Here is a 21,767-nt window from a genome sequence, read left to right on the forward strand (position 1 = left end):
CATAGTCCAAGTGCCCGATAGGGAACCTACATAGTCCAAGTGCCCAATGAGGAACCTACATTGTCCAAGTGCCCGATAGGTAATCTTCATATTCCAATTGCCCGTTAGGGAACCCAGATAGTCCAAGTGCCCATAGCGAACCTCTTTAGTCCAAGTGCCCTCTAGGGAAGCTACATATTCATAGTGCCCGCTAGGGAACCTGCATTGTCCAAGTGCCACTAGTTAACCTAGATCGTCCAAGTGTCCGCAAGTAAACCTACGTAGTCCAAGTTCCCGTTAGGTAACCTAGATAGGCCAAGTGCCCGCAAGGTAACCTACATAGTCCAAGTGCCCGCTAGGTAACCTAGATATTCCAAGTTCCGGTTTACTAACCTAGAGAGTCCAAGTGCCCGCTAGGTAACCTACATAGTCCAAGTGCACATTCGTTAACCTAGATAGTCCAAGTGCCCGCTAGGTAACCTATACTGTCCAAGTGCCCCCTAGGTTACCTACATAGTCCAAGTGCACGTTCGTTAACTTAGATAGTCCAAGTCGCGCTAGGTAACCTACATAGTCCAAGTGCCCGCTAGGTAACCTACATATTCCAAGTTCCCGCTAGGTAACCTAGATAGTCCAAGTGCCCGTTACCTAACCTAGATAGTCCAAGTGCCCGTTAGGTTACCTACATAGTCCACGTGCCCGTTCATTAACCTAGATAGTCCAATTGCCCACTAGGTAACCTACATACTCCAAGGGCTGGCTAGGTAACCTTTAGAATCCAAGTGCCCGTTAGGGAACCTAGATAGTCCAAGTGCCCGCTAGTTAACCTACATAGTCCAAGTGCCCGCTAGGTAACCTAGACAGTTCAAGTGCCCGCTAGGTTACCTGCATAGTCCAAGTGCCCGTTAGGTAAACTAGATAGTCCAAGTGCCCGCTAGGTAACCTACATAGTCCAAGTGCCCGCTAGGTAACCTAGATAATCCAAGTACCCGTTAGCTAACCTAGATAGTCCAAGTGCCCGCTAGGTAACCTCCATAGTCCAAGTGCCCGCTAGGTAACCTCCATAGTCCAAGTGCCCGTTCGTTAACCTAGATAGTCCAAGTTCCTGTTAGCTAACCTACATAGTCCAAGTGCCCATTCGTTAACCTAGATAGTTCTAGTGCCCGCTAGGTAACCTAGACAGTCCAATTGCCTGCAAGGTAACCTACATAGTCCAAGTGCTCGTTCGTTTACCTAGATCGTCAAAGGGCCCGCGAGTTAACCTACATAGTCCAAGGGCTCGCTAATTAACCTAGATAGTCCAAGTGCCCGCTAGTTAACCAACATTGTCCAAGTCCCTGATGGGGAACCTACATAGTCCATGTATCCGCTAGGTAACCTACATAGTACAAATGCCCTCTAGTAACGTACATAGTTCAAGTGCCCGTTAGGTAACCTAGATAGTCCAAATGCCCGCTAGGTAACCTACATAATCAAAGTGCCCGCTAGGGACCCTGCATCGTCCAAGTGCCCGATAGTGAACCTAGATAGTCCAAGTTCCTGTTAGGTAACCTACATAGTCCTAGTGCCTGTTCGTTTACCTAGGTAGTCCAATTGCCCGCTAGGTAATCTACATAGTCCAAGGGCCCGCGAGGTAACATACATAGGCCAAGTGCTCGCTAAGTAACTTAGATTGTCCAAGTGCCCGTTAGGTAACATAGATAGTCCAAGTGCCCCCTAGGTAACCTACATAGTCCAAGTACCCGTTCGTTATCTTAGACAGTCCAAGTGCTTGCTAGGTAACCTACATAGTCCAAGTGCCCGTTTGCTAACCTAGATCGTCAAAGTGCCCGCTAGTTAACCTAGATATTCCAAGTGCCCGCTAGTTAACCTACATAGTTCAAGGGCCCTCTAGTTAACCTCGATAGTCCAAGTGCCCGCTAGGGGACGTACATAGTCCAAGTGCCCGCTAGGTAACCTAGATAGTCTAAGGGCCCGCTAGTTAACCTACATAGTCCAACTGCCCGATAGGGAACCTACATAGTCCAAGTTCCCGCTTAAAGACCTACATAGTCCAAGTGCCCGCTAGGGAACCTAGATAGTCCAAGTGCCCGTTAGGGAACCTAGATAGTCCAAGTGCCTTCTAGGGGACCTGCATCGTCCAAGTACCCGCTAGTTAACATATATAGTCCAAGTTTCCGCTACTTAAGTTAGATAGTCCAAGTGCCCGCTAGTTACCCTAGATCGTCCAAGTGCCCGCTAGTTAACCTACATAGTCCAAGGGCCCTCTAGTTAACCTCGATAGCCTAAGTGCCCGCTAAGGGACGTACATAGTCCAAGTGCCCGCTAGGTAACCTACATAGTCCAAGTGCCCACTGAGGAACCTACATAGTCCAAGTGTCCGAAAGGGAACCTACGTATTCCAAGTGTCCGCTAGGTAACCTAGATAGTCCAAGGGCCTGCTAGTTAACCTACATAGTCCAAGTGCCCGATAGGGAACCTACATAGTCCAAGTGCCCAATGAGGAACCTACATTGTCCAAGTGCCCGATAGGGAATCTTCATATTCCAATTGCCCATTAGGGAACCCAGATAGTCCAAGTGCCCATAGCGAACCTCTTTAGTCCAAGTGCCCTCTAGGGAAGCTACATATTCATAGTGCCCGCTAGGGAACCTGCATTGTCCAAGTGCCACTAGTTAACCTAGATCGTCCAAGTGTCCGCTAGTAAACCTACATAGTCCAAGTTCCCGTTAGGTAACCTAGATAGGCCAAGTGCCCGCAAGGTAACCTACATAGTCCAAGTGCCCGCTAGGTAACCTAGATATTCCAAGTTCCGGTTTACTAACCTAGAGAGTCCAAGTGCCTGCTAGGTAACCTACATAGTCCAAGTGCACATTCGTTAACCTAGATAGTCCAAGTGCCCGCTAGGTAACCTATACTGTCCAAGTGCCCGCTAGGTAACCTAGATAGTCCAAGGGCACGCTAAGTAACCTATATAGTCCAAGTGCCCGCTAGTTAACCTACATAGTCCAAGGTCCGTTAGTTAACCTAGATAGTCCAAGTGCCCTCTAGTTAACCTACATAGTCCAAGGGCCCTCTAGTTAACCTAGATAGTCCAAGTGCCCGCTAGGGGACGTACATAGTCCATGTGCCCGCTAGGTAACCTAGATAGTCCAAGTGCCCGCTAGTTAACCTACATAGTCCAAGTGCCCGCTGAGGAACCTACATAGTCCAAGTGTCCGAAAGGGAACCTACGTATTCCAAGTGCCCGTTAGAGCACCTAGATAGTCCAAGTGCCCATAGGGAACCTATATAGTCCAAGTGCCCTCTAGGGAACCTACATAGTCAAAGTGCCCACTAGGGAACCTGCATTGTACAAGTGCCTGCAGTTAACCTAGATAGTCCAAGTGCCCGCTAGGTAACCTAGATAGTCCAAGGGCCCGCTAGTTAACCTACATAGTCCAAGTGCCCGATAGGGAACCTACATAGTCCAAGTGCCCAATGAGGAACCTACATAGTCCAAGTGCCCGATAGGGAATCTTCATATTCCAAGTGCCCGTTAGGGAACCCAGATAGTCCAAGTGCCCATAGCGAACCTATATAGTCCAAGTGCCCTCTAGGGAAGGTACATATTCATAGTGCCCGCTAGGGAACCTGCATTGTCCAAGTGCCCGCTAGTTAACCTAAATCGTCCAAGTGTCCGCTAGTAAACCTACATAGTCCAAGTTCCCGTTAGGTAACCTAGATAGGCCAAGTGACCGCAAGGTAACCTACATAGTCCAAGTGCCCGCTAGGTAACCTAGATATTCCAAGTTCCGGTTTACTAACCTAGATAGTCCAAGTGCCCGCTAGGTAACCTACATAGTCCAAGTGCCCATCCGTTAACCTAGATAGTCCTAGTGCCCGCTAGGTAACCTATACTGTCCAAGTGCCCGCTAGGTAACCTACATAGTCCAAGGGCACGCTAAGTAACCTATATAGTCCAAGTGCCCGCTAGTTAACCTATAGTCCTAGTGCCTGCTAGGTAACCTACATATTCCAAGTTCCTGCTAGGTAACCTAGATAGTCCAAGTGCCCGTTACCTAACCTAGATAGTCCAAGTGCCCTTTAGGTTACCTACATATTCCAGGTGCCCATTCGTTAACCTAGATAGTCCAAGTGCCCGCTAGGTAACCTCCAGAGTCCAAGTGCCTGCTAATTAACCTATATAGTCCAAGTGCCTGTTAGGGAACCTGCATCGTCCATGTGCCCGCTAGTTAATCTAGATAGTCCAAGTGCCCGCTAGTTAACCGAGATAGTCCAAGTGCCCGCTAGTTAACCTAGATCGTCCAAGTGCCCGCTAGTTCACCTACATAGTCCAAGGTCCGCTAGTTAACCTAGATATTCCAAGTGCCCGCTAGTTAACCTACATAGTTCAAGGGCCCTCTAGTTAACCTCGATAGTCCAAGTGCCCACTAGGGGACGTACATAGTCCAAGTGCCCGCTAGGTAACCTAGATAGTCTAAGGGCCCGCTAGTTAACCTACATAGTCCAAGTGCCCGCTAGGGAACCTACATAGTCCAAGTGCCCGTTAGGGAACCTAGATAGTCCAAGTGCCTTCTAGGGGACCTGCATCGTCCAAGTACCCGCTAGTTAACATATATAGTCCAAGTTCCCGCTACTTAACTTAGATAGTCCAAGTGCCCGCTAGTTACCCTAGATCGTCCAAGTGCCCGCTAGTTAACCTACATAGTCCAAGGGCCCTCTAGTTAACCTCGATAGCCCAAGTGCCCGCTAGGGGATGTACATAGTCCAAGTGCCCGCTAGGTAACCTACATAGTCCAAGTGCCCACTGAGGAACCTACATAGTCCAAGTGTCCGAAAGGGAACCTACGTATTCCAAGTGCCCGCTAGGTAACCTAGATAGTCCAAGGGCCCGCTAGTTAACCTACATAGTCCAAGTGCCCGATAGGGAACCTACATAGTCCAAGTGCCCAATGAGGAACCTACATTGTCCAAGTGCCCGATAGGGAATCTTCATATTCCAATTGCCCGTTAGGGAACCCAGATAGTCCAAGTGCCCATAGCGAACCTCTTTAGTCCAAGTGCCCTCTAGGGAAGCTACATATTCATAGTGCCCGCTAGGGAACCTGCATTGTCCAAGTGCCACTAGTTAACCTAGATGGTCCAAGTGTCCGCTAGTAAACCTACATAGTCCAAGTTCCCGTTAGGTAACCTAGATAGGCCAAGTGCCCGCAAGGTAACCTACATAGTCAAAGTTCCCGCTAGGTAACCTAGATAGTCCAAGTGCCCGTTACCTAACCTAGATAGTCCAAGTGCCCGTTAGGTTACCTACATAGTCCACGTGCCCGTTCATTAACCTAGATAGTCCAATTGCCCACTAGGTAACCTACATACTCCAAGGGCTGGCTAGGTAACCTTTAGAATCCAAGTGCCCGTTAGGGAACCTAGATAGTCCAAGTGCCCGCTAGTTAACCTACATAGTCCAAGTGCCCGCTAGGTAACCTAGACAGTTCAAGTGCCCGCTAGGTTACCTGCATAGTCCAAGTGCCCGTTAGGTAAACTAGATAGTCCAAGTGCCCGCTAGGTAACCTACATAGTCCAAGTGCCCGCTAGGTAACCTAGATAATCCAAGTACCCGTTAGCTAACCTAGATAGGCCAAGTGCCCGCTAGGTAACCTCCATAGTCCAAGTGCCCGCTAGGTAACCTCCATAGTCCAAGTGCCCGTTCGTTAACCTAGATAGTCCAAGTTCCTGTTAGCTAACCTACATAGTCCAAGGTCCCGTTCGTTAACCTAGATAGTTCTAGTGCCCGCTAGGTAACCTAGACAGTCCAAGTGCCTGCTAGGTAACCTACATAGTCCAAGTGCCCGTTCGTTTACCTAGATCGTCAAAGGGCCCGCGAGTTAACCTACATAGTCCAAGGGCTTGCTAGTTAACCTAGATAGTCCAAGTGCCCGCTAGTTAACCAACATTGTCCAAGTCCCTGATGGGGAACCTACATAGTCCAAGTATCCGCTAGGTAACCTACATAGTACAAATGCCCTCTAGTAACGTACATAGTTCAAGTGCCCGTTAGGTAACCTAGATAGTCCAAATGCCCGCTAGGTAACCTACATAATCAAAGTGCCCGCTAGGGACCCTGCATCGTCCAAGTGCCCGATAGTGAACCTAGATAGTCCAAGTTCCTGTTAGGTAACCTACATAGTCCTAGTGCCCGTTCGTTTACCTAGGTAGTCCAATTGCCCGCTAGGTAATCTACATAGTCCAAGGGCCCGCGAGGTAACATACATAGGCCAAGTGCTCGCTAAGTAACTTAGATTGTCCAAGTGCCCGTTAGGTAACATAGATAGTCCAAGTGCCCCCTAGGTAACCTACATAGTCCAAGTGCCCGTTCGTTATCTTAGACAGTCCAAGTGCTTGCTAGGTAACCTACATAGTCCAAGTGCCCGTTTGCTAACCTAGATCGTCAAAGTGCCCGCTAGTTAACCTAGATAGTCCAAGTGCCCGCTAGTTAACCTACATAGTCCAAGGGCCCGCTAGGTAACCTACATAATCCTAGTGCCCGCTAGTTAACCTAGATAGTCCAAGTGCCCTCTAGGTAACCTAGATAGTCCAAGGGCCCGCTAGTTAACATACATTGTCCAAGTGCCCGATAGGGAACCTACATAGTCCAAGTGCCCAATGAGGAACCTACATAGTCCAAGTGCCCGATAGGGAATCTTCATATTCCAAGTGCCCGTAAGAGGAACTCAGATAGTCCAAGTGCCCATAGCGAACCTATATAGTCCAAGTGCCCTCTAGGGAAGCTACATATTCATAGTGCCCGCTAGGGAACCTGCATTGTCCAAATGCCCGCTAGTTAACCTAGATCGTCCAAGTGTCCGCTAGTAAACCTACTTAGTCCAAGTTCCCGTTAGGTAACCTAGATAGGCCAAGTGCCCGCAAGGTAACCTACATAGTCCAAGTGCCCGCTAGGTAACCTAGATATTCCAAGTTCCGGTTTACTAACCTAGATAGTCCAAGTGCCCGCTAGGTAACCTACATAGTCCAAGTGCCCATTCGTTAACCTAGATAGTCCAAGTGCCCGCTAGGTAACCTACATAGCCGAAGGGCAGGCTAGGTAACCTTTAGAATTCAAGTGCCCGCTAGGTAACCTAGATAGTCCAAGTGCCCGTTAGGTAATCTAGATAGTCCAAATGCCCGTTAAGTAACCTGGATAGCAAGTGCCCGCTAGTTTACCTGCATAGTCCAAGTGCCCGTTAGGACACCTAGATAGTCCAAGTGCCCGCTAGGTAACCTCCATAGTGCAAGTGCCCGTTCGTTAACCTAGATAGTCCAAGTTCCTGTCAGCTAACCTACATAGTCCAAGTGCCCGTTCGTTAACCTAGACAGTTCAAGTGCCCGCTAGGTAACCTAGACAGTCCAAGTGCCTGCTAGGTAACCTACATAGTCCAAGTGCCCCTTTGCTAACCTAGATCCTCAAAGGGCCCGCTAGTTAACCTACATAGTCCAAGGGCCCGCTAGTTAACCTAGATATTCCAAGTGCCCGCTAGTTAACCTACATAGTCCAAGGTCCGTTAGTTAACCTAGATAGTCCAAGTGCCCTCTAGTTAACCTAGATAGTCCAAGTGCCCGCTAGGGGACGTACATAGTCCATGTGCCCGCTAGGTAACCTAGATAGTCCAAGTGCCCGCTAGTTAACCTACATAGTCGAAGTGCCCGCTGAGGAACCTACATAGTCCATGTGTCCGAAAGGGAACCTACGTATTCCAAGTGCCCGTTATGGTACCTAGATAGTCCAAGTGCCCTCTAGGGAACCTACATAGTCAAAGTGCCCGCTAGGTAACCTAGATAGTCCAAATGCCCGCTAGTTAACCTACATAGCCCAAGTGCCCGATAGGGAACCTACATAGTCCAAGTGCACAATGAGGAACCTACATATTCCAAGTGCCCGATAGGGAATCTTCATATTCCAAGTGCCCATAGCGAACCTATATAGTCCAAGTTCCCTCTAGGGAAGCTACATATCCATAGTGCCCTCTAGGGAACCTGCATTGTCCAAGTGCCCGCTAGTTAACCTAGATCGTCCAAGTGTCCGCTAGTAAACCTACTTAGTCCAAGTTCCCGTTAGGTAACCTAGATAGGCCAAGTGCCCGCAAGGTAACATACATAGTCCAAGTGCCCGCTAGGTAACCTAGATATTCCAAGTTCCGGTTTACTAACCTAGATAGTCCAAGTGCCCGCTTGGTAACCTACATAGTCCAAGTGCCATTCCTTAACCTAGATAGTCCAAGTGCCCGCTAGGTAACCTATACTAGGTTACCTACATAGTCCAAGTGCACGTTCGTTAACTTAGATAGTCCAAGTTGCGCTAGGTAACCTACATAGTCCAAGGGCCCGCTAAGTAACTTATATAGTCCAAGTGCCCGCTAGTTAACCTATAGTCCAAGTGCCCGCTAGGTAACCTACATATTCCAAGTTCCCGCTAGGTAACCTAGATAGTCCAAGTGCCCGTTACCTAACCTAGATAGTCCAAGTGCCCTTTAGGTTACCTATATATTCCACGTGCCCGTTCGTTAACCTAGATATTCCAAGTGCCCGCTAGGTAACCTACATAGTCCAAGTGCCCGCTAATTAACCTACATAGTCAAAGTGCTCGTTAGGTAACCTAGACAGTCCAAGTGCCCGCTAGGTAACCTCCATAGTCCAAGTGCCTGCTAGTTAACCTATATAGTCCACGTGCCCGCTAGGGAACCTGCATCGTCCAAGTGCCCGCTAGTTAATCTAGATAGTCCAAGTTCCCCCTAGTTAACCTAGATAGTCCAAGTGCCCGCTAGTTTACCTAGATCGTCCAAGTGCCCGCTAGTTCACCTACATAGTCCAAGGTCCGCTAGTTAACCTAGATATTTCAAGTGCCCGCTAGTTAACCTACATAGTCCAAGGGCCCTCTAGTTAACCTCGATAGTCCAAGTGCCCGCTAGGGGACGTACATAGTCCAAGTGCCCGCTAGGTAACCTAGATAGTCCAAGTGCCCGCTAGTTAACCTACATAGTCCAAGTGCCCGCTGAGGAACCTACATAGTCCAAGTGTCCGAAAGGGAACCTACGTATTCAAAGTGCCCGTTAGGGCACCTAGATAGTCCAAGTGCCCTCTAGGGAACCTACATAGTCAAAGTGCCCTCTAGGGAACCTGCATTGTACATGTGCCCGCTAGTTAACCTAGATAGTCCAAGTGCCCTCTAGGTAACCTGGATAGTCCAAGGGCCCGCTAGTTAACCTACATAGTCCAAGTGCCCGATAGGGAACCTAGATAGTCCAAGTGCCCTCTAGGGAACCTGCATCGCCCAAGTGCCCGCTAGTTAACATAGATAGTCCAATTTCCCGCTAGTTAACCTAGATCGTCCATGTGCCCGTTAGTTAACATACATAGTCCAAGGTCCGTTAGTTAACCTAGATAGTCCAAATGCCCGCTAGTTAACCAACATAGTCCAAAGGCCCTCTAGTTAACCTCGATAGTCCAAGTGCCCGCTAGGGGACGTACATAGTCCAAGTGCCCGCTAGGTAACCTAGATAGTCCAAGTGCCCGCTAGTTAACCTACATAGTCCAAGTGCCCGCTGAGGATCCTACATAGTCCAAGTGTCCGAAAGGGAACCTACGTATTCCAAGTGCCCGTTAGGGCACCTAGATAGTCCAAGTGCCCTTTATGGAACCTGCATAGTCAAAGTGCCCGCTAGGGAACCTGCATTGTACAAGTGCCCGCTAGTTAACCTAGATAGTCCATGTGCCCGCTAGGTAACCTACATAGTCCAAGTGCCCATTCGTTAACCTAGATAGTCCAAGTGCCCGCTAGGTAACCTATACTGTCCAAATGCCCGCTAGGTTACCTACATAGTCCAAGTGCACGTTCGTTAACTTAGATAGTCCAAGTCGCGCTAGGTAACTTACATAGTCCAAGGGCCCGCTAGGTAACCTATATAGTCCAAGTGCCCGCTAGTTAACCTATAGTCCAAGTGCCCGCTAGGTAACCTACATATTCCAAGTTCCCGCTAGGTAACCTAGAGAGTCCAAGTGCCCGTTACCTAACCTAGATCGTCCAAGTGCCCATTAGGTTACCTACATAGTCCACGTGTCCGTTCGTTAACCTAGATAGTCCTATTGCCCGCTAGGTAACCTACATAGCCCAAGGGAAGGCTAGGTAACCTTTAGAATCCAAGTGCCCGCTAGGTAACCTAGATAGTCCAAGAGCCCGTTAGTTAACCTAGATAGTCCAAGTGCCCGCTAGTTAACCTACATAGTCCAAGTGCCCGCTAGGTAACCTAGACAGTCAAAGTGCCCGCTAGTTTACCTGCATAGTCCAAGTGCCCGTTAGGAAACCTAGATAGTCCAAGTGCCTGCTAGGTAACCTCCATAGTCCAAGTTCCCGTTCGTTAACCTAGATAGTCCAATTTCCTGTTACCTATCCTACATAGTCCATGTGCCCGTTCGTTAACCTAGACAGTTCAAGTGCCCGCTAGGTAACCTAGAGAGTACAAGTGCCTGCTAGGTAACCTACATAGTCCAAGTGCCCGTTTGCTAACCTAGATCCTGAAAGGGCCCGATAGTTAACCTACATAATCCAAGGGCCCGCTAGTTAACCTAGGTATTCCAAGTGCCCGCTAGTTAACCTACATAGTCCAAGGTCCGTTAGTTAACCTAGATAGTCCAAGTGCCCTCTAGTTAACCTACATAGTCCAAGGGCCCTCTAGTTAACCTAGATAGTCCAAGTGCCCGCTAGGGGACGTACATAGTCCATGTGCCCGCTAGGTAACCTAGATAGTCCAAGTGTCCGCTAGTTAACCTACATAGTCCAAGTGCCCGCTGAGGAACCTACATAGTCCAAGTGTCTGAAAGGGAACCTACGTATTCCAAGTGCCCGTTAGGGCACCTAGATAGTCCAAGTGCCCATATGGAACCTATATAGTCCAAGTGCCCTCTAGGGAACCTACATAGTCAAAGTGCCCACTAGGGAACCTGCATTGTACAAGTGCCTGCAGTTAACCTAGATAGTCCAAGTGCCCGCTAGGTAACCTAGATAGTCCAAGGGCCTGCTAGTTAACCTACATAGTCCAAGTGCCCGATAGGGAACCTACATAGTCCAAGTGCCCAATGAGGAACCTACATAGTCCAAGTTCCCGATAGGGAATCTTCATATTCCAAGTGCCCGTTAGGGAACCCAGATAGTCCAAGTGCCCATAGCGAACCTATATAGTCCAAGTGCCCTCTAGGGAAGGTACATATTCATAGTGCCCGCTAGGGAACCTGCATTGTCCAAGTGCCCGCTAGTTAACCTAAATCGTCCAAGTGTCCGCTAGTAAACCTACATAGTCCAAGTTCCCGTTAGGTAACCTAGATAGGCCAAGTGACCGCAAGGTAACCTACATAGTCCAAGTGCCCGCTAGGTAACCTAGATATTCCAAGTTCCGGTTTACTAACCTAGATAGTCCAAGTGCCCGCTAGGTATCCTACATAGTCCAAGTGCCCATTCGTTAACGTAGATAGTCCTAGTGCCCGCTAGGTAACCTATACTGTCCAAGTGCCCGCTAGGTAACCTACATAGTCCAAGGGCACGCTAAGTAACCTATATAGTCCAAGTGCCCGCTAGTTAACCTATAGTCCTAGTGCCTGCTAGGTAACCTACATATTCCAAGTTCCTGCTAGGTAACCTAGATAGTCCAAGTGCCCGTTACCTAACCTAGATAGTCCAAGTGCCCTTTAGGTTACCTACATATTCCAGGTGCCCATTCGTTAACCTCGATAGTCCAAGTGCCCGCTAGGTAACGTACATAGTCCAAGTGCCCGCTAATTAACCTACATAGTCCAAGTGCCCGTTAGGTAACCTAGAAAGTCCAAGTGACCGCTAGGTAACCTCCAGAGGCCAAGTGCCTGCTAATTAACCTATATAGTCCAAGTGCCTGTTAGGGAACCTGCATCGTCCATGTGCCCGCTAGTTAATCTAGATAGTCCAAGTGCCCGCTAGTTAACCGAGATAGTCCAAGTGCCCGCTAGTTAACCTAGATCGTCCAAGTGCCCGCTAGTTCACCTACATAGTCCAAGGTCCGCTAGTTAACCTAGATATTCCAAGTGCCCGCTAGTTAACCTACATAGTTCAAGGGCCCTCTAGTTAACCTCGATAGTCCAAGTGCCCGCTAGGGGACGTACATAGTCCAAGTGCCCGCTAGGTAACCTAGATAGTCTAAGGGCCCGCTAGTTAACCTACATAGTCCAACTGCCCGATAGGGAACCTACATAGTCCAAGTTCCCGCTAAAGGACCTACATAGTCCAAGTGCCCGCTAGGGAACCTACATAGTCCAAGTGTCCGTTAGGGAACCTAGATAGTCCAAGTGCCTTCTAGGGGACCTGCATCGTCCAAGTACTCGCTAGTTAACATATATAGTCCAAGTTCCCGCTACTTAACTTAGATAGTCCAAGTGCCCGCTAGTTACCCTAGATCGTCCAAGTGCCCGCTAGTTAACCTACATAGTCCAAGGGCCCTCTAGTTAACCTCGATAGCCCAAGTGCCCGCTAGGGGACGTACATAGTCCAAGTGCCCGCTAGGTAACCTACATAATCCAAGTGCCCACTGAGGAACCTACATAGTCCAAGTGTCCGAAAGGGAACCTACGTATTCCAAGTGCCCGCTAGGTAACCTAGATAGTCCAAGGGCCCGCTAGTTAACCTACATAGTCCAAGTGCCCGATAGGGAACCTACATAGTCCAAGTGCCCAATGAGGAACCTACATTGTCCAAGTGCCCGATAGGGAATCTTCATATTCCAATTGCCCGTTAGGGAACCCAGATAGTCCAAGTGCCCATAGCGAACCTCTTTAGTCCAAGTGCCCTCTAGGGAAGCTACATATTCATAGTGCCCGCTTGGGAACCTGCATTGTCCAAGTGCCACTAGTTAACCTAGATCGTCCAAGTGTCCGCTAGTAAACCTACATAGTCCAAGTTCCCGTTAGGTAACCTAGATAGGCCAAGTGCCCGCAAGGTAACCTACATAGTCCAAGTGCCCGCTAGGTAACCTAGATATTCCAAGTTCCGGTTTACTAACCTAGAGAGTCCAAGTGCCCGCTAGGTAACCTACATAGTCCAAGTGCACATTCGTTAACCTAGATAGTCCAAGTGCCCGCTAGGTAACCTATACTGTCCAAGTGCCCGCTAGGTTACCTACATAGTCCAAGTGCACGTTCGTTAACTTAGATAGTCCAAGTTGCGCTAGGTAACCTACATAGTCCAAGGGCCCGCTAGGTAACCTACATACTCCAAGGGCTGGCTAGGTAACCTATAGTCCAAGTGTCCGCTAGGTAACCTACATATTCCAAGTTCCCGCTAGGTAACCTAGATAGTCCAACTGCCCGCTAGTTAACCTACATAGTCCAAGTGCCCGCTAGGTAACCTAGACAGTTCAAGTGCCCGCTAGGTTACCTGCATAGTCCAAGTACCCGTTAGGTAACCTTGATAGTCCAAGTGCCCGCTAGGTAACCTACATAGTCCAAGTGCCCGCTAGGTAACCTAGATAATCCAAGTACCCGTTAGCTAACCTAGATAGTCCAAGTGCCCGCTAAGTAACCTCCATAGTCCAAGTGCCCGCTAGGTAACCTCCATAGTCCAAGTGCCCGTTCGTTAACCTAGATAGTCCAAGTTCCTGTTAGCTACCCTACATAGTCCAAGTGCCCGCTAGGGAACCTACATAGTCCAAGTGTCCGTTAGGGAACCTAGATAGTCCAAGTGCCTTCTAGGGGACCTGCATCGTCCAAGTACCCGCTAGTTAACATATATAGTCCAAGTTCCCGCTACTTAACTTAGATAGTCCAAGTGCCCGCTAGTTACCCTAGATCGTCCAAGTGCCCGCTAGTTAACCTACATAGTCCAAGGGCCCTCTAGTTAACCTCGATAGCCCAAGTGCCCGCTAGGGGACGTACATAGTCCAAGTGCCCGCTAGGTAACCTACATAATCCAAGTGCCCACTGAGGAACCTACATAGTCCAAGTGTCCGAAAGGGAACCTACGTATTCCAAGTGCCCGCTAGGTAACCTAGATAGTCCAAGGGCCCGCTAGTTAACCTACATAGTCCAAGTGCCCGATAGGGAACCTACATAGTCCAAGTGCCCAATGAGGAACCTACATTGTCCAAGTGCCCGATAGGGAATCTTCATATTCCAATTGCCCGTAAGGGAACCCAGATAGTCCAAGTGCCCATAGCGAACCTCTTTAGTCCAAGTGCCCTCTAGGGAAGCTACATATTCATAGTGCCCGCTTGGGAACCTGCATTGTCCAAGTGCCACTAGTTAACCTAGATCGTCCAAGTTTCCGCTAGTAAACCTACATAGTCCAAGTTCCCGTTAGGTAACCTAGATAGGCCAAGTGCCCGCAAGGTAACCTACATAGTCCAAGTGCCCGCTAGGTAACCTAGATATTCCAAATTCCGGTTTACTAACCTAGAGAGTCCAAGTGCCCGCTAGGTAACCTACATAGTCCAAGTGCACATTCGTTAACCTAGATAGTCCAAGTGCCCGCTAGGTAACCTATACTGTCCAAGTGCCCGCTAGGTTACCTACATAGTCCAAGTGCACGTTCGTTAACTTAGATAGTCCAAGTTGCGCTAGGTAACCTACATAGTCCAATGGCCCGCTAGGTAACCTACATACTCCAAGGGCTGGCTAGGTAACCTATAGTCCAAGTGTCCGCTAGGTAACCTACATATTCCAAGTTCCCGCTAGGTAACCTAGATAGTCCAACTGCCCGCTAGTTAACCTACATAGTCCAAGTGCCCGCTAGGTAACCTAGACAGTTCAAGTGCCCGCTAGGTTACCTGCATAGTCCAAGTACCCGTTAGGTAACCTTGATAGTCCAAGTGCCCGCTAGGTAACCTACATAGTCCAAGTGCCCGCTAGGTAACCTAGATAATCCAAGTACCCGTTAGCTAACCTAGATAGTCCAAGTGCCCGCTAAGTAACCTCCATAGTCCAAGTGCCCGCTAGGTAACCTCCATAGTCCAAGTGCCCGTTCGTTAACCTAGATAGTCCAAGTTCCTGTTAGCTACCCTACATAGTCCAAGTGCCCGTTCGTTAACCTAGATAGGTCAAGTGCCCGCTAGGTAATCTAGACAGTCCAAGTGCCTGCTAGGCAACCTACATAGTCCAAGTGCCCGTTTGCTAACCTAGATCGTCAAAGGGCCCGTTAGTTAACCTACATAGTCAAAGGGCCCGCTAGTTAACCTAGATAGTCCAAGTGCCCGCTAGTTAACCAATATTGTCCTTGTCCCTGATGGGGAACCTACATAGTCCATGTATCCGCTAGGTAACCTACATAGTCCAAATGCCCGCTAGTAACGTACATAGTTCAAGTGCCCGTTAGGTAACCTAGATAGTCCAAATGCCCGCTAGGTAACCTACATAATCAAAGTGCCCGCTAGGGAACCTGCATCGTCCAAGTGCCCGCTAGTTAACCTAGATAGTCCAAGTTCTTGTTAGGTAACCTACATAGTCCAAGTACCCGTTCGTTTACCTAGATATTCCAATTGCCCGCTAGGTTATCTACATAGTCCAAGGGCCCGCGAGGTAACCTACATAGTCCAAGTGCTCGCTAAGTAACTTAGATTGTCCAAGTGCCCGTTATCTAACATAGATAGTCCAAGTGCCCCCTAGGTAACCTACATAGTCCAAGTGCCCATTCGTTATCTTAGACAGTCAAAGTGGCTGCTAGGTAACCTACATAGTCCAAGTGCCCGTTTGCTAACCTAGATCGTCAAAGTGCCCGCTAGTTAACCTACATAGTCCAAGGGCGCGCTAGTTAACCTAGATAGTCCAAGTGCCCGCTAGTTAACCTACATAGTCCAAGGGCCCGCTAGGTAACCTACATAATCCTAGTGCCCGCTAGTTAACCTACATTGTCCAAGTCCCTGATAGGGAACCTACATAGTTCAAATGCCCGCTAGTAACGTACATAGTCCAAGTGACCGATAGGGAACTTACATAATCCAAGTGCTCGCTTGGGAACCTACATAGTCCAAGTGTCCGTTGGGTAACCTAGATAGTCCAAATGCCCGCTAGGGAACTCACATAGTCCAATTGCCCGTTAGAGAACTTACATAGTCAAAGAGCCTTCTAGGGAACCTACATAGTCCAAGTGCCCGCTAGGGAACCTTCATAGTCCGAGTTCCTGCTAGGGAACCTACATAGTCCAAGTGCCCTTTAGGGAACCTACGTAGTCCAAGTGCCCGCTAGGGAACCTAGATAGTCCAAGTGCCCGCTAGGTAACCTACAAAGTCCAAGTGCCCGCTAGTTAACCTACAAAGTCCAAGTGCCCGCTAGGTAATCTATATAGTCCAAATGCCCGCTAGGGCACCTACATAGGCCAAGTGCACGCTAATTAACCTACATAGTCCAAGGGCCCGCTAGTTTACCTACATAGTGCAAGGGCCCGCAAGTTAACCTAGATCGTCCAAGTGTCCGCTAGTTAACCTACATAGTCCCAGTGCCCTCTAGTCAACCTATATAGTCCAAGTGCCCGCTAGGGAACCTGCATCGTGCAAGTGCCCGCTAGTTAATCTAGATAGTCCAAGTGCCCGCTAGTTAACCTAGATAGTCCAAGTGCCCGCTTGTTAACCTAGATCGTCCAAGTGCCCGCTAGTTCACCTACATAGTCCAAGGTCCGCTAGTTAACCTAGATATTCCAAGTGCCCGCTAGTTAACCTACATAGTCCAAGGGCCCTCTAGTTAACCTAGATAGTTCAAGTGCCCGCTAGGGGAAGTACATAGTCCATGTGCCCGCTAGGTAACCTAGATAGTCTAAGGGCCCGCTAGTTAACCTACATAGTCCAACTGCGCGATAGGGAACCTACATAACCAAGTTCCCGCTTAGGGATCTACATAGTCCAAGTGCCCGCTAGGGAACCTACATAGTCCAAGTGACCTTTAGGGAACCTACGTAGTCCAAGTGCCCGCTAGGGAACCTAGAGAGTCCAAGTGCCCGCTAGGTAACCTACAAAGTCCAAGTGCCCGCTAGGTAACCTACAAATTCCAAGTGCCCGCTAGGTAATCTATATAGTCCAAATGCCCGCTAGGGCACCTACATAGGCCAAGTGCACGCTAGTTAACCTAGATCGTCCAAGTGCCCGCTAGTTCACCTACATAGTCCAAGGTCCGCTAGTTAACCTAGATATTCCAAGTGCCCGCTAGTTAACCTACATAGTCCAAGGGCCCTCTAGTTAACCTAGATAGTCCAAGTGCCCACTAGGGGACATACGTAGTCCAAGTGCCCGCTAGGTAACCTGCCTAGTCCAAGTGCCCGATAGGGAACCAACATAGTCCAAGTGCCTGCTAGGGAACCTACATAGTCCAAGTGCCCTTTAGGAAACCAATATAGTCCAAGTGCCCGCTAGGGAACTTAAATAGTCCAAGTGCCCGCTAGGTAACATACAAGTCCAAGTGCCCGGTAGATAATCTATATAGTCCAAATGCCCACTAGGGCACCTACATAATCCAAGTACCCGCTAGGCAACCTGCATAGTCCAACTGCCTGCTAGGTACCCTAGATACTCCAAGTGCCCGTTAGCTAAGCTAGATAGTCCAAGTGCCCGCTAGGTAACCTAGAAAGTCCAAGTTCCTGTTAGCTAACCTAGATAGTCCAAGTGCCCGCTAGGTAACCTACATAGTCCAATAGCCCGCTCGTTAACCTAGTTCGTCCAAGTGTCCGCTAGTTAACCTACATAGTCAAAGTGCCCGCTAGGTAACCAAGATAGTCAAAGTGCCCGCTAGGTAACCTACATTGTCCAAGTTCCCACTAGGTACCCTAGATAGTCCAAGTGCCCGTTAGCTAACCTAGATAGTCCAGGTGCCCTTTGGTAACCTACATAGTCATAGTACCCTCTAGGGTGTGTACATAGTCCAAGTGCCCGCTTGGTAACCTAGATAGTCCAAGTGCCCGCTAGGTAACCTACATAGTCCAAGGGCCCACTAGTTAACCTACATAGTCCAAGTGCCCGATAGGGAACCAACTTAGTCCAAGTGTCCGTAAGGGACGTACATAGTACAAGTGCCCGCTAGGGAACCAAGATAGTCAAAGTGCCCGCTAGGTAACCTACATTGTCCAAGTTCCCACTAGGTACCCTAGATAGTCCAAGTGCCCGTTAGCTAACCTAGATAGTCCAAGTGCCCGTTGGTAACCTACATAGTCATAGTACCCTCTAGGGTGTGTACATAGTCCAAGTGCCCGCTTGGTAACCTAGATAGTCCAAGTGCCCGCTAGGTAACCTACATAGTCCAAGGGCCCACTAGTTAACCTACATAGTCCAAGTGCCCGATAGGGAACCAACTTAGTCCAAGTGTCCGTAAGGGACGTACATAGTACAAGTGCCCGCTAGGGAACCTACATAGTCCAAGTGCCCATTAGGGAACCTAGATAGTCCAAGTGCCCGCTAGGGAACCTGCATCGTCCAAGTGTTCGCTAGTTAACCTAGATAGTCCAAGTGTCTGCTAGTTAACCTAGATAGTCCAAGTGCCAGCTAATTAACCTAGATTTTCCAAGTGCCCGTTAGGTAACCTAGATAGTCCAAGTGCCCGCTAGGTAACCTAGTTAGTCCAAGTTCCTGTTAGCTAACCTAGATAATCCAAGTGTCCGCTAGTTAACCAACATAGTCCAAGTGCCCGATACGGAACCTACATAGTCCAAGTGCCCGTTAGGTAAACTACATAGTCCAAGTGCCCGCTAGTAACCTACATAGTCCAAGTGCCTGATAGGGAACCTACATAATCCAAGTGCCCGCTAGGGAACTTACATAGTCCAAGTGCCCGTTAGTTAACCTAGATAGTCCAAGTGCCCGTTAGGTTACCTACATAGTGATTGTGCCCGTTCGTTAACCTAGATAGTCCATTTGCCCGCTAGGTAACCTACATAGTCCAAGGACTGGCTAGATAACCTTTAGAATCCAAGTGCCCGCTAGGTAACCTAGATAGTCCAATACCCGCTAGGTAACCTAGATATTCCAAGTGCCCGCTAGTTAACCTACATAGTCCAAGTGCGCGCTAGGTAACCTAGACAGTCCAAGTGCCCCCTAGGTTCCCTGCATAGTCCAAGTGCCCGTTAGTTAACCTAGATAGTAAAAGTGCCCGCTAGGTAACCTACATAGTCCAAGTGCCCGCTAGGTAACCAAGATAGTCCAAGTGTCTGCTAGTTAACCTAGATAGTCCAAGTGCCAGCTAATTAACCTAGATTTTCCAAGTGCCCGTTAGGTAACCTAGATAGTCCAAGTGCCCGCTAGGTAATCTACATAGTCCAAGGGCCCGCTCGTTAACCTAGTTCGTCCAAGTGTCCGCAAGTTAACCTAGATAGTCTAAGTGCCCGCTAGGTAACCTAGTAAGTCCAAGTTCCTGTTAGCTAACCTAGATAGTCCAAGTGTCCGCTAGTTAACCAACATAGTCCAAGTGCCCGATACGGAACCTACATAGTCCAAGTGCCCGTTAGGTAACCTACATAGTCCAAGTGCCCGCTAGTAACCTACATAGTCCAAGTGCCTGATAGGGAACCTACATAATCCAAGTGCCCGCTAGGGAACTTACATAGTCCAAGTGCCCGTTAGTTAACCTAGATAGTCCAAGTGCCCGTTAGGTTACCTACATAATGATTGTGCCCGTTCGTTAACCTAGATAGTCCATTTGCCCGCTAGGTAACCTACATAGTCCAAGGACTGGCTAGATAACCTTTAGAATCCAAGTGCCCGCTAGGTAACCTAGATAGTCCAATACCCGCTAGGTAACCTAGATATTCCAAGTGCCCGCTAGTTAACCTACATAGTCCAAGTGCGCGCTAGGTAACCTAGACAGTCCAAGTGCCCCCTAGGTTCCCTGCATAGTCCAAGTGCCCGTTAGTTAACCTAGATAGTCCAAGTGCCCGCTAGATAACCTACATAGTCCAAGTGCCCGCTAGGTAACCTAGATAGTCCAAGTACCCGTTAGCTAACCTAGATAGTCCAAGTGCCCGCTAGGTTACATCCATAGTCCAAGTGCCCGCTAGGTAACCTCCATAGTCCAAGTGCCCGTTCGTTAACCTAGATAGTCCAAGTTCCTGTTAGCTAACCTACATAGTCCAAGTGCCCGTTCGTTAACCTAGACAGTTCAAGTGCCCGCTAGGTAACCTAGACAGTCCAAGTGCCTGCTAGGTAACCTACATAGTCCAAGTGCCCGTTTGCTAACCTAGATCGTCAAAGGGCCCGCTAGTTAACCTACATAGTCCAAGTGCCCGCTAGTTAACCTAGATAGTCCAAGTACCCTCTAGGTAACGAAGATTGTTCAAGTGCACGCTAGGTAACCTAGAGAGTCCAAGTGCCGGCTAGTGTACCTACATAGTCCAAGTACCCGCTAATTAACCTACATAGTCCAAGTGCCCGTTAGCTAACCTAGATAGTCTAAGGGCCCACTAGTTAACCTACATTGTTCAAGTGCCGGCTAGCTAACCTAGATATTCCAAGTGCCCGCTAGTTAACCTAGATCGTCCAAGTGCGCGCTAGTTATCCTACATAGTCCAAGGGCCCGCTAGTTAATCTACATAGTGCAAGGGGCCGCTAGTTAACCTAGATCGTCCAAGTGTCCGCTAGTTAACCTACATAGTCCAAGTGCCCGCTAGTTAACTTACATAATCCAAGTGCCCGTTACCTAACCTAGATAGACCAAGTGCCCGCTAGTTTACCTAGATAGTCCTAGTGCACGTTAGTTAACCTAGATAGTCCAAGTGCCCACTAGGGGACATACATAGTCCAAGTGCCCGCTAGGTAACCTGCATAGTCCAAGTGCCCGATAGGGAACCAACATAGTCCAAGTGCCTGCTAGGGAACCTACATAGTCCAAGTGCCCTTTAGGGAACCTATATAGTCCAAGTGCCCGCTAGGGAACTTAAATAGTCCAAGTGCCCGCTAGGTAACCTACAAGTCCAAGTGCCCGCTAGGTAATCTATATAGTCCAAATGCCCACTAGGGCACCTACAAAATCCAAGTGCCCGCTAGGCAACCTACATAGTCCAACTGCCTGCTAGGTACCCTAGATACTCCAAGTGCCCGTTAGCTAAGCTAGATAGTCCAAGTGCCCGCTAGGTAACCTAGATAGTCCAAGTTCCTGTTAGCTAACCTAGATAGTACAAGTGTCCGCTAGTTAACCTACATAGTCAAAGTGCCCGCTAGGTAACCAAGATAGTCAAAGTGCCCGCTAGGTAACCTACATTGTCCAAGTTCCCACTAGGTACCCTAGATAGTCCAAGTGCCCGTTGGTAACCTACATAGTCCTAGTACCCTCTAGGGTGTGTACATAGTCCAAGTGCCCGCTAGGTAACCTAGATAGTCCAAGTGCCCGCTAGGTAACCTACATAGTCCAAGGGCCCACTAGTTAACCTACATAGTCCAAGTGCCCGATAGGGAACCAACTTAGTCCAAGTGTCCGCTAAGGGACGTACATAGTACAAGTGCCCGCTAGGCAACCTACATAGTCCAAGTGCCCATTAGGGAACCTAGATAGTCCAAGTGCCCGCTAGGGAACCTGCATCGTCCAAGTGTTCGCTAGTTAACCTAGATAGTCCAAGTGTCTGCTAGTTAACCTAGATAGTCCAAGTGTCTGCTAGTTAACCTAGATTGTCCAAGTGCCACCTAATTAACCTAGATTTTCCAAGTGCCCGTTAGGTAACCTAGATAGTCCAAGTGCCCGCTAGGTAACCTAGATAGTCCAAGTTCCTGTTAGCTAACCTAGATAGTCCAAGTGCCCGCTAGGTAATCTACATAGTC

This window comes from Tenrec ecaudatus, chromosome 1 (assembly GCF_050624435.1).
Source record: "Tenrec ecaudatus isolate mTenEca1 chromosome 1, mTenEca1.hap1, whole genome shotgun sequence".
NCBI classification, from domain to species: domain Eukaryota; kingdom Metazoa; phylum Chordata; class Mammalia; order Afrosoricida; family Tenrecidae; genus Tenrec; species Tenrec ecaudatus.